This window comes from Periplaneta americana, chromosome 4 (assembly GCF_040183065.1).
Source record: "Periplaneta americana isolate PAMFEO1 chromosome 4, P.americana_PAMFEO1_priV1, whole genome shotgun sequence".
Classification (NCBI taxonomy): domain Eukaryota; kingdom Metazoa; phylum Arthropoda; class Insecta; order Blattodea; family Blattidae; genus Periplaneta; species Periplaneta americana.
The window spans coordinates 104583015-104597388 of record NC_091120.1 but is presented as its reverse complement, the minus strand read 5'-3'; the positions used below and the strand labels follow the sequence as shown (position 1 = coordinate 104597388).

At 36.3% G+C, this 14374-nt stretch overlaps 1 protein-coding gene and 2 non-coding genes across 10 annotated transcripts in view; all 3 read right to left on the bottom strand.

Moving 5' to 3' along the window:
• Nucleotides 1-14374, bottom strand: part of LOC138698100 (uncharacterized) — a 960595-nt gene that overhangs the window by 491233 nt on the left and 454988 nt on the right. The window lies entirely within an intron of this gene.
• On the bottom strand, nt 7716-7787 carry TRNAS-GGA (transfer RNA serine (anticodon GGA)). The gene has a single exon. It is a non-coding gene; the product is annotated as a tRNA-Ser (tRNA).
• Nucleotides 8098-8169, bottom strand: TRNAS-GGA (transfer RNA serine (anticodon GGA)). Its single transcript has one exon. It is a non-coding gene; the product is annotated as a tRNA-Ser (tRNA).

Sequence of the window (14374 nt, the reverse complement as noted above, 5' to 3'; positions counted from 1 at the left end):
TCGTGTGCTGATAGAAGCAGTCATGTTCACAACCTCCAGAATCTCCTTCTGTACTTCTGGAGTTTAGATCTTGGTCGTCCCCTTCCCAAACCAGGAGAGTTAAATTTTCCATACTCGCACAGACGGTAATGGAGACGTACAAATGTCTTCCGATCTGGACATTGTCGCTGTGGGTATCTCTCCTAGTACAAACGACGAGCCAGCGCAGCATTGCCGTCCGCCTTACCGTACATGAAGTGTATCTCTGCCAGCTCTTGATTTGAATACATGTCGCACAGTCTAACGCCTACACAACACTGAATGTAACCTTCGCCTCGAAATGAACTGTCAGAGTGCCCTTTTAATGTCTCCTTTGACGGCAACGACCTGTGAAAAGAAAAACGTTCCGGTGAATTTCAATGTTGTGAAGACCATAACTCGGAAATAAAGCATTTCCGGACACATGTTGTAATGAACTATTTTGATTGTCTATATGTGGGAAATACATACCTGAAATCATGCCCCGTATTTTTAAACATCCTGTATACAGTAGGCCTACATTCCTATGTAGACAATAAATATCTTACATTAAAGTATTAACGTGAGTTGTAACCTTCAATCAGGTGTCCCTACGCCGAAGTCTGTTACACGTACCGCAGCCAAGCAGCAATACACACAACGGTAATGCACATTACGGACCCACCTGTGCTGTTGCAGTCTCCCTTCCACACGAGTCATGACGTCATTTATACTCCGTGTACTCTAAACCTCATACTGGTTACTCTGTGTCCCTAGGCCGAAGCCTAGTAATGAGTGCATATTTCCGATGGTCTGGAAAGACTACCCTCTTTTGAAGATATTGAACTCTTTCCACGGTTCGTCCTCCTTGAATGAACTTGTCTCTATTAATGGGAAATCGGATCTTGAAATCCTTAGCCTGGAGAGAGTGCTAATTTTGACAGACACAGTCTTAAGAAATATGTCACATTTCTTGGTAACGTCACAAAAATCATAAGGCACCATCGTGATTACAGCTGTATTGCCATTTACAAGTAACTTTCACAAACAAAATAACGAAATAAATGTAGTACCTATGTACAAAAACGAAGAATAATTATGAACTTCATATTTTGAGATGATGATTAAACAAAAAGGAAGACACATCATTCTAAATGGAATAGATTGCTAGACACGTAAAACACATGAACCACTTTTTCATTCAGGCTCTGTTTACTGTCACACAGTGGAACTGGTCAGACACGTCGGCGAATGACGACTTTCTGTTTTTTCTTAGCCATACCCCGTAGACTTGACACACCTGCCGTCTTATGTCGAGCATTAGGGCCCTTACACACGAGCGACTTTTTGCCGCCAAGGTAGACTGCAAAAAGCAGTTGACCTTAGCGGCTTGTCGCGGGGATGCAGTCGGTAATGTATTTAAATGGAAAACGCCGGTTGCTTTACACACGAGCTCTGACCCCGACGGCAGACCGACTGCAGCCGCTGTCTTGCAGTCGGTCCCCGCGACGGGCGGCAGCGTTTTCTGCTTACACACGGACGGCTTTTAGCCGCCAAGTTCGGCGACACGCAGTGGTTCAAAACATTACATCTAACTGGATATAATTAATATCTTTTCTCCTATTTAACATATTATCATGTAACTTTGTACAGTATTTACAAGTAGTACATATTTTGTATACAAACTCTGATTACGTTTGTATAAACGAAACTACCGGCTATAAAGGGTGCGTTTAGAGAAAGTCAATAACTTTTCTCCTATTTAATAGATATTCATGAAACTTCGTACAATAGTTACACGTAGTATATTTGTCTTTTATACAAACTTTAATAATGTTTTTATAAGGGAAACTACCCCTTATGTGTTGCATCTAGAGAAAATGATTAACTTTCTCCTATGTAACAGATTTTCATAAAACTTTGTGCAATAGTTTCGGGTAGTATATTTGTTTTGTATACAAACTGATTACGTTGGTACAAGGGGAACTACACTTACGGGGGATGTATTTAAAGAACAATTAATAAGTTTTCTTCTATCTATCAGATTTTCATGAAACGTTGTACAGTAGTTATAGGTTGTATATTTGTTTTGTATGCAAACTCCGATTACATTTGTATAAAGGAAACTACCCCTTATAGGTGCTGAATTTATAGAAAAATTAACTACTACTCGTATTATTAACTTTTCTCCTACTTAACAGATTTTCATGAAATTTTGTACAGTAGTTACAGGTAGTATATTTGTTTTGTATAGCAACTCTTGTTACGTTTCAGAGAAAGTGGTGCATTTAGTGGAAATTAATAACTTTTCTTCTATCTAACAGATTTTCATTAAAATTTGCACAGTAGTTATATGCAGTATATTTGTTTTGTATACAAACTCTCATTATACTTGTGTAAAAGAAACTGTCCCATTGTAGGGGTGAATTTAGATAAAATTAATACATTTTCTCAAACGAAACAGATTTTCATCAAAATTGTACGGTAGTTAAGGGTAACATATTTGTTTTGTGTACAAGCACCAATTATATTTGTGCAAAGGAAACTATCCCATTATAGGGGTGAATTTAGACAAATTTAATAAGTTTCCTTATATCTATCAGATTATGATCAAACTTTGTACAGCAGTTAGAGGTAAAATATTTATTTTGCAACAAGAGGCAAAGCTTTCTCAGGAGTTAGTGGAATAGGCTTTATAACAGCTGACATGTACGCTCTTTTTATTTTGTGACACGTTTCGGTGTAGTAATTGTAATTTCCTTCACAAAATTAGCAGCATCTTTCTTTCCCGATCTGTCAAGCTTATCTGTGTCAGAAAGAGAAATTACTCCTTTTTTGAGACTGCAGTGTGTGTGTGTGGTAATTTAACGACGCTGTATCAACCACTAGATATTTTAGAGTCGATAGGATTGGTGATAGATGTTATTTGACGACAGACCGAGGATACGCCATAGATACCTGACATTCGCCTTACAGTTGAAAAAACCTCGGAAAAAAACCCAACCAGGTAATCAGTCCAAGCGGGAATCGAACCCACATCCGAGTGCAACTCCGGATCGACAGGCGAGCACCTTAGCCGAATGACGCCGGTGGCCTGCAGTATGTTTCTAGCTATCCTTCTCTCAGACCTCTCAGAAGATTCAGAAAAAATATTCCTAGGTCTGCATCGTCTGTCACTTTTTCCAACATATGATCGAATGATAGCCCTGATATTCTGAAGTAGTGAAGAAAATTATCTTCATAGGCACGAAGCTCGTGAAAAGGCAGTGAAATTGGGGATATTGCGCTCATTGAAAGACAATCCGATGTTTCCAATATTTTCTACATTTAAAACGTCTTTTTCCAGGACGGAGAAGAAATAATACAATTAGTTCTTCCTCGACGTACATTATTACAATACAAGTGAAAAATGACACACCTTTTGCAGTTCGACTGCCGCCGGAACCGACGACACACACCGCCCGTGTCGACTGCAGAGTCGCCCATGTCGACGGCTTCTGCCGTCGAAAAACCGCTCATGTCGGCGGCAGACCAACTGCTTTTTGCAGTCGACCTTGGCGGCAAAAAGTCGCTCGTGTGTAAGGGCCCTTAGAAGGTATCAAGTACATCTACTGACCTGCCACTATTTCCATGACATTGGCACGAGCGCTTACTATTTTTTCCATGGCAAAACAAAAGATCAATTTTTTTGCGACTTACAATATTTTCCATGTCAGTGCCTCAATTATTCTACGTAAAGATTAACAATGATTATTAGACGAGAAAAATTTGCTCCGGCGCCGGGGGTCGAACCCGGGTCCTTGGTTCCACTTACTTTGAGTCAGGCCACAAAGGGAAAAACTCTAGAGGAGAGGGATTCGATCCGGTGCTGTGGACTGAACTTCGGCGGTAGCTCAGTGGTTAGAGTACTTGGTACTCAGAACGAAGGACCCGGGTTCGTTCCCCGGCGCCGGAGCGAATTTTTCTCCTCTAATAATCACAGCCTCAATTATTGCTTAGATAAATGAAGACAAAATGAGAAATTATTTTCCATTCATTTTAGCGTTGATTCTCAATTATTATAACTACATGCTTTTCGGGTTCTTTAAGACAAAATCGTTTTATGTGCTCTGTTATTATTGTCATGCTTTAAAACTATTTAAGATAAGATGACACATATGTTAAAGGTTACCTGAAAAATCTGCAGTATATAGTCATTATAACATGCCTATAATTATTAGGCAAAAGAGCTGTATTTTCAAAATCAAAACAGGCATTTCCACGAACCAAAGATGCAGTGTTCTCTAAACCCGCTCCTGCACAAACCTACGATCGTAATCAATCCTATTTCGGAACTCAGTGGCAATATCTGTCAAATTAATCCGTGTATTATCCTCTCACCTTCGCTATTGTCTCCCCGTGGCCATTTTCCCTTTGGGTTTATTAACCAAAATTATGTATTCATTTCTAGCGGGAGCGTTACGCAATTCCCGCGAATACCAATCAGTTATTCACTGTGACCGGATTATTCTGTAAACATGGGTTATGCTCTAACGCTCTTTGTCTTTTTCAAATGTACTCTGATTCACTTTTACATGTGCAAATAGGTACATAATATATCTTTTAAGCACTGCAGATATTAAAGAGAAACACGCCCTTAGTTGTCTATGCACCGTGTTATCCGACTGTTCACATTTGACTTCAAACATCCCTTTCTGGAAATAACGCATCGAAAATTGAGAATGTATTTTTTTATTCGATGGTTTCCTCACGGTACACTATGAGAGATGGTTGTACGTTAAAGCTGCGGTTTGTTTACGGCGATTATCGCTAGGCGCACATCGCTGGCGATTGTCGCCTGGAATTTCTAGCAGTTAAAATGAATGCTTACAGTTTCTTTACAGCGATGATCGCCAACGTACATCGTCGGACGCGACGCAGATCGCTGGAGGTTGCTTCTGAAGCAAATTCAAGACGCACATTGCTGCTTACATGTTCAATAATTAATCGATATTTAGAGAAGGCGATGTAGAAATATTGAATCGAGGTATGGCAGCAAAACGAATGAGAATTGACAGCGATGTACGCTGATAAAGAAACCATTTCCTGACGATCATCGCCAGCGTTTATAATCGACAGAGAATGCTGCTTTTAGTTTGGTGGATGAAATACTAAATTCATTAAATTCGAAACTACATGTAGGTGGGATTTTTTGTGACTTGGCTAAAGCATTTGATTGTGCAGACCATAGTATATTAGTAAAAAAATTGAAGTTTTATGGTATTAAAGATGAGACGTTGGGTTGGTTTACATCGTACTTATCAAATAGAAAACAAAAAGTAGAAATAAATGTACCAAATAGTCATAAAGTTACTTATTCAGAATTTAGAAATATTAAACATGGTGTTCCGCAGGGGTCAATTTTAGGTCCATTGTTGTTTCTAGTTTATATTAATGATTTAGTCTTGACCATAAACAATTTAGCTCATGTAATTTTATTTGCAGATGATACAAGTGTAATTGTTTCAAGCAAACAATACGATCATTTTATAAATACTTCTAATACAGTGCTGAATCTAATGAATGAATGGTTCCATGCAAATAAACTAGCACTTAATGTTGATAAAACCAGTGCAGTCAAATTTAGTACACACAATAGTGCTCAGGTTTCCTACATTATTCGTTTAATGGAACTCATCTCAAAGAATCTATAAGCACAAAGTTTCTTGGTTTAGAATTGGATAATCACTTGAACTGGAAAACGCATATAGAATGTATTACTCGTTAATTGAGCTCTGCCTGTTATGCATTAAGATCCTTATCTACTATAGGTGATATAAACTTACTTAAAATGTCATACTTTGCATATTTTCACTCTGTAGTGAAATATGGATTAATATTCTGGGGTAACTCGTCTGAAACTAAACACGTTTTTGTTTTACAAAAGAAAGCTATAAGAATAATGGCCGGTGTGCATAAAAGGACATCATGTAAAAATATTTTCCGAAACTTAGAAATCTTGACTTTACCTTGTGAATACATTCTTTCCCTTATGATGCTGTATATTAAGAACCAAGATAAATTCAGTACTAATCAAGACATTCATCATTTTAATACAAGACATAAATCAGATCTTCATCTACCCTCTGTTAGTCTAAGCTGTTTTAAAAAAGGAGTTCGCGATTCATGTATAACAGTCTTCAATGCACTGCCTAATTATCTTAAAGATTTGAAGAACCACGAGAAAAGGTTCAGAAAAGAATTAACCAAATTTCTACATACTCATAACTTCTACACAATTGAATTGTTTATGCTTGTGAATTGAATTATTCTACTTAAATGACATGTACAATTTTATATAGCTCAACTAAAATGTATTTTTATATTGACTTAATCTGTTTACTATCCATCGTATATTTTTGTTTAGCATAACTGATGAATTGTATGTACTGCAAATTGAATAGTATACTGTATAGGTCAACTGATGAATTGCTTAAGCTATAAATTGAATTAATCTACTTCATATGAATTGTACAATTTTGTATAGCTTAACGAAAATAAGTTTGTAAATTGAACTAATTTGATTGTATATGTCTGTATAGTTTGGCTGATGAATTGTATATGCTTTTAAAATGATTACTAATCTATGTAGCTCTACTGATGAATTGTATATAGGCCTACTGTAAATTGAATGGTAGTCTGTATAGCTCAATTGACGAATTGTATATGCTGTAAATTGTATAGTAGTCTGTATAGCTCAACTGGTGAATTGTTTATAATTATAAATTGAATTAATCTACTTGATATTAATTGCACAAATTTGTATAGCTTAATGAAAGTATGCTACTTTGTATTGTATATATTTGTATAGTTTTGGCCGATGAATTGTATATGCTTTAAATACAATAGTAATCTATGTAGCTCTATTGATAAATTGTTTGTGTTTGTAATTTGAAGTAGTTTGCATGATATGTATTATCAATTTCTGTATATCACAACTGGTTGAATTGTTTATGCCTTAAATTTAATTAACTTACTTGTTTTGTATTGTACTGTACATATAGCTCAACTGATGAATGATCGTTTGCGTTTGTAAATTTAATAATCTGATTGGCTATGTATTGTATACTTTTAGTAGAGCCATCGATGTAGCTCAGTCGGCAGACTCGCTGGGCTGCTGATCCGGAGCTGCGTTCGGGCTTGGGTTGGATCCCACTTTGGTCTTTGGTTTCTTCCGAGGTTTTCCACAGCCGAGGGACTGAAGCCGGATGGTCTATGGCGAGTCCTTGGCATCAACTCCTTTGATTTGATTACCTGGTTGAGTTTTTCCGAGGTTTTCCCCAACCAAAAGGCAAATGCCGGGTAATATTTTGGCGAATCCTCGGACCTCACCTCATCTCACTACATGTCGCCAAAATATTGTAAAAAATTGCACAAAATTGTCAAAATTGTAGAAAATTACTAAATTGTAAAACTATAAAAATTTGTAAAAATTGTAATTGTAATATTGTAAAATTTTGACTTGTTCCACATCTTAAAGCTTCATTGCTCATGTAAGAACTATGGAATAAAATGAATGAATGAGTAGCTTAAACCTGAACAATGATGATAATTTTTAGTTGGTTATTTAACAACGCTGTATTATATTTATTTTGATGTACCGAAGTACATATGATATTTCCATGCAGATATTCTGCTTTCTCAGATGATGAGAGAGAGATGGAACGGAGAAAAATTCTCTCCAGCGCCGGGATTTGAACCCGGGTTTTCAGCTCTCCGTGCTGATGCTTTAACCACTAAGCCACGCCGGATACAATCCCGACACCGTTGAGAATCGTCTCAGATTAAGCTCCATCTCTTGGGTTCCCTCTAGTGGCCGCCCTCTGCACTACGTCATAGATGTCTATGTACGCAGGACCGAAGTCCATACATGTGTAGAGGTGCACTCAGATGAGTGACTGGTTGGCCGGGGTCCGACGGTATGGGCGCCGTCTTTAAATCACAAAGTGATTTATTACGCATATCATATTTATTTTGATGTACCGAAGTACATATGATATTTCCATGCAGATATTCTGCTTTCTCAGATGATGAGAGAGAGATGGAACGGAGAAAAATTCTCTCCGGCGCCGGGATTTGAACCCGGGTTTTCAGCTCTCCGTACTGATGCTTTAACCACTAAGCCACGCCGGATACAATCCCGACACCGTTGAGAATCGTCTCAGATTAAGCTCCATCTCTTGGGTTCCCTCTAGTGGCCGCCCTCTGCACTACGTCATAGATGTCTATGCACGCAGGACCGAAGTCCATACATGTGTAGAGGTGCACTCAGATGAGTGACTGGTTGGCCGGGGTCCGACGGTATGGGCGCCGTCTTTAAATCACAAAGTGATTTATTACGCATATCATATTTATTTTGATGTACCGAAGTACATATGATATGCACTCAGATGAGTGACTGGTTGGCCGGGGTCCGACGGTATGGGCGCCGTCTTTAAATCACAAAGCGCCGGAGAGAATTTTTCTCCGTTCCATCTCTCTCTCAACGCTGTATTAACTAATATGTTATTTAGCGTCGATGAAATTGGTGATAGTGAGACGATATTTTGGCGAGGTGACACCAAGGATTCGCCACAGATTACCTAGCATTCACATTACGATTGGAGAAAACCTCGGGAAATCCAATCAGGTAATCAGCCCAAGCGGGGATCGAACTCGCGTCCGAGCGCAACTTCAGACCGACAGGCAAGCGCCTTAACCGACTGAGCCACTGATAATGATTAAAAATGAAATGTTGAAATGCTGGCGATGAAAACAGAAGTGTCCTATATTAAACGTACAGTAGAATTTGATTACGAAAATGTCCAATTGGTTACAGTGTTTTCAGAGTGAATATGACACATTCTAGCCGGCTTTCCGGCAAAGATTTGTCGCAATTTCATTCATGTTACAAAATGTTACAGAAATCGGTATGAAACCAACTAAAATATTTATTTAAAAATATTGTGAAATAAAAGAGCCATTTCAGTTGGAAAACAAATAGCCCAGTCTCTTCGGTAATGAAATTTCGACGGAAATCATGTTCTTATTGAATTAAAAACGAACAAAAAATGAGGTAACGCTTACTCCTAAGTTCAGTAGGTCCTAAGGTATGCATTTTAGAAAAACTAAATCGATATAGTTATTTAACAAAGCGTAAGGTCTATATATTTTAATATCGATAAATAATTTTCTTAGCACTATTTTCCGACTTACTGTATGCACTCAATCTTGTAACTTACTGTCATAGCATATACAATAAATTATTTTATGTAATCTCCTATTTACCCATTTTTATATATAATTATTTTTTTCTTTTTACAAATCTATATGATTTCTTTATGAGCAGTTAAAAATCCAATACAAAACAGATAAAGTTATCAACCAAGAGTACTCGATTAACACAAATGAACTCACGAACTTGAAGTATTCGATACTGCAGTAGAGGAGGCAAGACCTGTCCTGTGACCTTATCATGTGCCGTGGTTATGGAGGGGGGGGGAATAAATTGGTCTGAGATGTTTCTCCATGACAGTAGATTTATATAATATTCATTCATTTCATTTAGTATTCTGCCCAAGGGCATATCTTTCACTGCAAACCCAGCTTCCTCCAATATTTCCTATTTTCTGCCTTCCTCTTTGTTTCATCATATAATCCATATAACTTAATGTCGTCTATCATCTGATATCTTCTTCTACCCCGAACTCTTCTTCCGTTCACCATTCCTTCCAGTGCATCATCCTTCAGTAGGCAGTTTCTTCTCAGCCAGTGACCCAACAAATTCCTTTTCCTCTTCCTGAACAGTTTCAGCATCACTCTTTCTTCACCCACTCTTTCCAACATAGCTTCATTTCTTATTCAGTCTGTCCACTTCACACGTTCCATTCTTCTCCATATCCATATTTCAAATGTTTCTATTCGCTTCTCTTCACTTCGTCGTAGGGTGACCAGACGTCCTCTTTTGTCCGAACATATCTTCCTTTTTAGGCTTTTCTCCGCGGTCCGGGCGGATTTAAAAAATGGAGAAATGTCCTCTTTATCGTGACTTGTATGCTTGATATTTTGAAATTATCTGATTTGACGCCTTTTTAAAGTAGGGTACATAATTTGCTTGTAAGTGGCAAGAGCATTGACGGAATATTCTCTTTGCTCCCCCTTGTTAACGTTGTTGCTCAGAGGTAGCCAGTAAATCGAGATGCGGATGTAAATATAAATACATATTTTCTGTCCTCTTTAATAATTACAGTTCCCTTGACTTACATATTTACCTAACTGTAAAATAATAATTATTAACTTTTTCCATAATTATTTTGTAATAAAATAGATATTGACGTAATTTAAAGTAACATAGGCCTAAGTCTAAATCTAAGTAGGCCTACATATTTTCTGTCCTCTTTATTCAAACAACGTCTTCCTTTTTTAAGTTTCGTGTCCTCTTTTTTATCGATGTGAATCTGGTCATCCTACTTCGTCGTAATATCCTTGTGTCTGCCCCATACAATGCCACATTTCCATACAAAGCACTTCACTAGTCTCTTCCTCAGTTCTTTTTCCAAGAGTTCCGCAGAAGATGCTCCTTTTTCATTAAAAACTTCCTTGGACATTGCTATTTTTTAACTCCCTGGCAGCAGCTCATGTTATATATTAGTAGATTATTTTACGACGCTTTATCAACATCGTAGGTTATTTAGCGTCTGAATGAGATGAAAGTGATAATGCCGGTGAAATGAGTCCGGGGTCCAGCACCGTAAGTTACAAAGCATTTGCTCATATTGAGTTCAGGGAAACCCCCGGGAAAAACCTCAACCAGGTAACTTTCCCCAACCGGGAATCGAACTCGGACCACCTGGTTTCGCTGCCAGACGCGCTAACCATTACTCCACAGGTGTGGACAGCAGCTCATGTTACTGCTTGTAATACACCCCAAGTATTTGAAACTAGCTACTTGCTCTACTGTCTCATTTAGAATTCGCAAGTTTAATATTAAACATCATTAACAAACTCTATTCTGGTCGCTTGAAACTAAGTAGTTAAGTTGACCAAAGTTATATAGGTAAGTTGTTCTCTTGAAATTAAGTGATGAAGTGAACCAAAAACTACTCAGAATATTCGCTTGAAAATAAAAGTGATTAAGTTGAACAAAGTCACATAGTTCAAACACTTGTTTCTTAATAAGTCCTTAAGTTTCGCAGAACCACATAATGAAAAATAATTGTTTAAGTTTAACAAAACTTAATAGTTAAAATTAACTTCCCCAAAAGTCCATAAATGAAGAGTTGACTAAGGTATTTTACTCACTGACAGTTTATCGGAAATATTTATATCGTGAAGTATTACATTTAAGTAGTAGTAGAGCTAAGGAAAAGTCAACTCTGCCTTTGTACTTGCTTAGCAAGCTTGTACAATTAAACAAAGAGCAGAGAACTCTTTCCACAAATGCAGGTGTCAAGAAATGTATTACTCAAACATAACAACTGTCGTGAGTACATTCGCCATCTAAACAAACATCATACAGCTGCACAAACAGACTTGGAAATAATTATCATCCATGATTCAACTTCTATAATAAACCTTGGCTTTCTTTTCAGATACAAACCTTCTGCCTAGATTAAGACAAACTGTATCATAAAGCCTTCTCGTATTTAAAAACAAAAGTACTATTATTAAGTAAATTAGTTGTGTTTTTATATGTTAATATTTGTTAGTATGAATATTAAACAACAGTATAAATATTCTGTTGTTCATAATGTCTTGCAATGGATATGTCTGATCCTCCTGTTTGCCGTAATATTTCGTGAATGTTTACTTATTATTTCCGTCACTCATAACTAGAGCTAGAAAGTTGGTGAGCTTGGACTATATCTCTACCGAATGAAAAGTATTAACGCAACTCTCAATGTCAGTGAACCAGAACGACAAACACGTACAATCGTGTAGTAACCAAACATGTCCTCCAATCGTCGATGGCCTTAGAACAAGAAAATAATAAGCGAATAATAAAAAATAATAATAATAATAATAATAATAATAATAATAATAATAATAATAATAATAATTTGTAACTATAAACTTCATAACTACCAACTTAAAATAATTTACCCATTTATATAAAGTATACAATTATGATTCTATCCTCATTATAACAAATAACGATGAACATTTTCATTTTATCGAAAGAAATAACTCTTTTATGTTTAGGAAAAAATAAAAACAATATTACTGTACTCTGAAAATGTTTACAAGGTTCTTTAATGTTTCTGTTTTTCACTCACCATTTTCCCACTTTTCGTCCAGATAATTTCCTTAATATTTTCCTCATGCAGACACTAATTAATAATTACTGTTTCCTGCCTCTTTAATGTGCACGGAGTTTCGAATGTAGGATTGTTCTTTAAAGAGTTAAAATTCCGTATAAGATATGTCTTTAGACTTCATTAGTGTCGGAGAGTCGAATACCATTATTTGTTTTATCATTTCAGCGTACTGTATTTTTCAATTTCTTCAGCTGCCTGATCGTAGATATTTGAAACTGTTTTTTTTTTCAGAAGTATATATTTCAATTTGTGTATTATGTAGGCCTACATCTACTCCACTAATTTTACTCCTACCATATATTTGGTATACTCCGCACTCACCCTTAATACAATCTCCTTACTTTTGTATTTTAACTGCAGGAAACTGCCTACAAACCTATATCGATCTACTTATTAACACTTTAACACTATTGTTTCATAAGTTCTATCATTTGGATTAATTATAACGTTTCACACTATTCTTTCTAGCATTATATTAAACAACGTTTTAGATATGACTTCCTCTTGTTCACCGAACCACAAAAATTGAAGTTCAGAGCCGTAGTGAGCCAAGCGTCATTTATTAAAAACGGAGAAAGCAAGGGTTAAAGTTAAGTGAATACAATAGTTTAATGAAGATTGACATATCATTTATTTTAATGTGTATACTTTATATTACTTGCTATATGTTTCCATTGAATTATGCTAATAACTTCATTTTAACCCTTGTTTTCTACAGTTTTAGTAAATGGCGCTTGGCCCACTATGGTTCTGAACCCTTCAATTTAAAACTCTGTCAGATTACTTACTAAACCAATATTGTAGAGTATTAAGATATTCGAGTGTTACATAATAGACCTAAATTAAATGTACCGTGGAAATGCTTCCTTTAAGCAAGATGGGAAACTCAGAATTATATACTCGTAATTAATTAAGAAACGATTATATGATGACAAGACGATAGCATGTGGAGTGACGTAGGGAGATAAATCGGAAGCTGATGCGGGAATAATTTTTGCAGCCGATTTATTCACAAAGAATCTCACAGGAACGGCAGGAAATAAATCACGACCCTGTTGATGGGAGAAAGTTGCATGACAAAGTTATGGCTGTCGTAAAAATTATGTATTGTGTATGTTAAGACCGTCTTATAAATTGTGATAGGAAATACTACCATAGCTACCAAACCTGATACATTAGGCCTAGTCTTGAGCAATTTTTTTCTCATTAATCTTCATCTTAATTTTTACGAAGTTTGCAACGTACATCAACAGCTTTACCTTTTTACTATGGTAAGTATAAAATTGCAACATCGATACTAAAAGTACACTCAGGAATATACCCATACGTTTAGAGCAGGCATGCCAGAAATCAGACTCTGAATGTGCAGTTATGTGCGCGAATCGCCGGTCTGTGCAGACTGCATCATTCGAGCGTTGCTCTTACCAGTTCTTAGCTGGAGGGGTGTACAATAATCTATTCTGCGCTTCTAGTGTTAGATTAAATAGGCATTTGGACATTATAAACATACTTAGCAGAAGGAAAAAAAAACACGGTTATTATCAGTGTCTATATTTGACAATTTTATTGTAATACAAGAAACTTTATACTTACTCAGTTATACTTCACAAAGTAGGGGATTCTAAGCACAATTAAATTTATTAATATGATGTTTATATAGTATTTAAAGAAAAGCAATATTGCAGTAATTTCGAAACAACAAAAAACGAATAAGTATTTCATTTTACGTAGCAGGTACTAATTATTTTAAAGTAATACACCCTACTCTTTCATTGTTGGTCAAGCATTATTATTTATTGGGGCCATTGGTACATAAATGTTGAAGAAAATATACTCCCAATTAATTACATGCAATAGGACATTGTGAAGTTTTTACACTGAAATAATTTCCTTTCTTATGTCAATATAAATTAACATTAATATTAATAAATAATATAAATTAAGCTTAGAATTTAAATTCACATACAGTTTATTTGGAAAACGTTGAGAGCAAGTCTCGACAAGTTGGAAGCGTTACTGAAAGAAATTAAAAGTAGTTGACA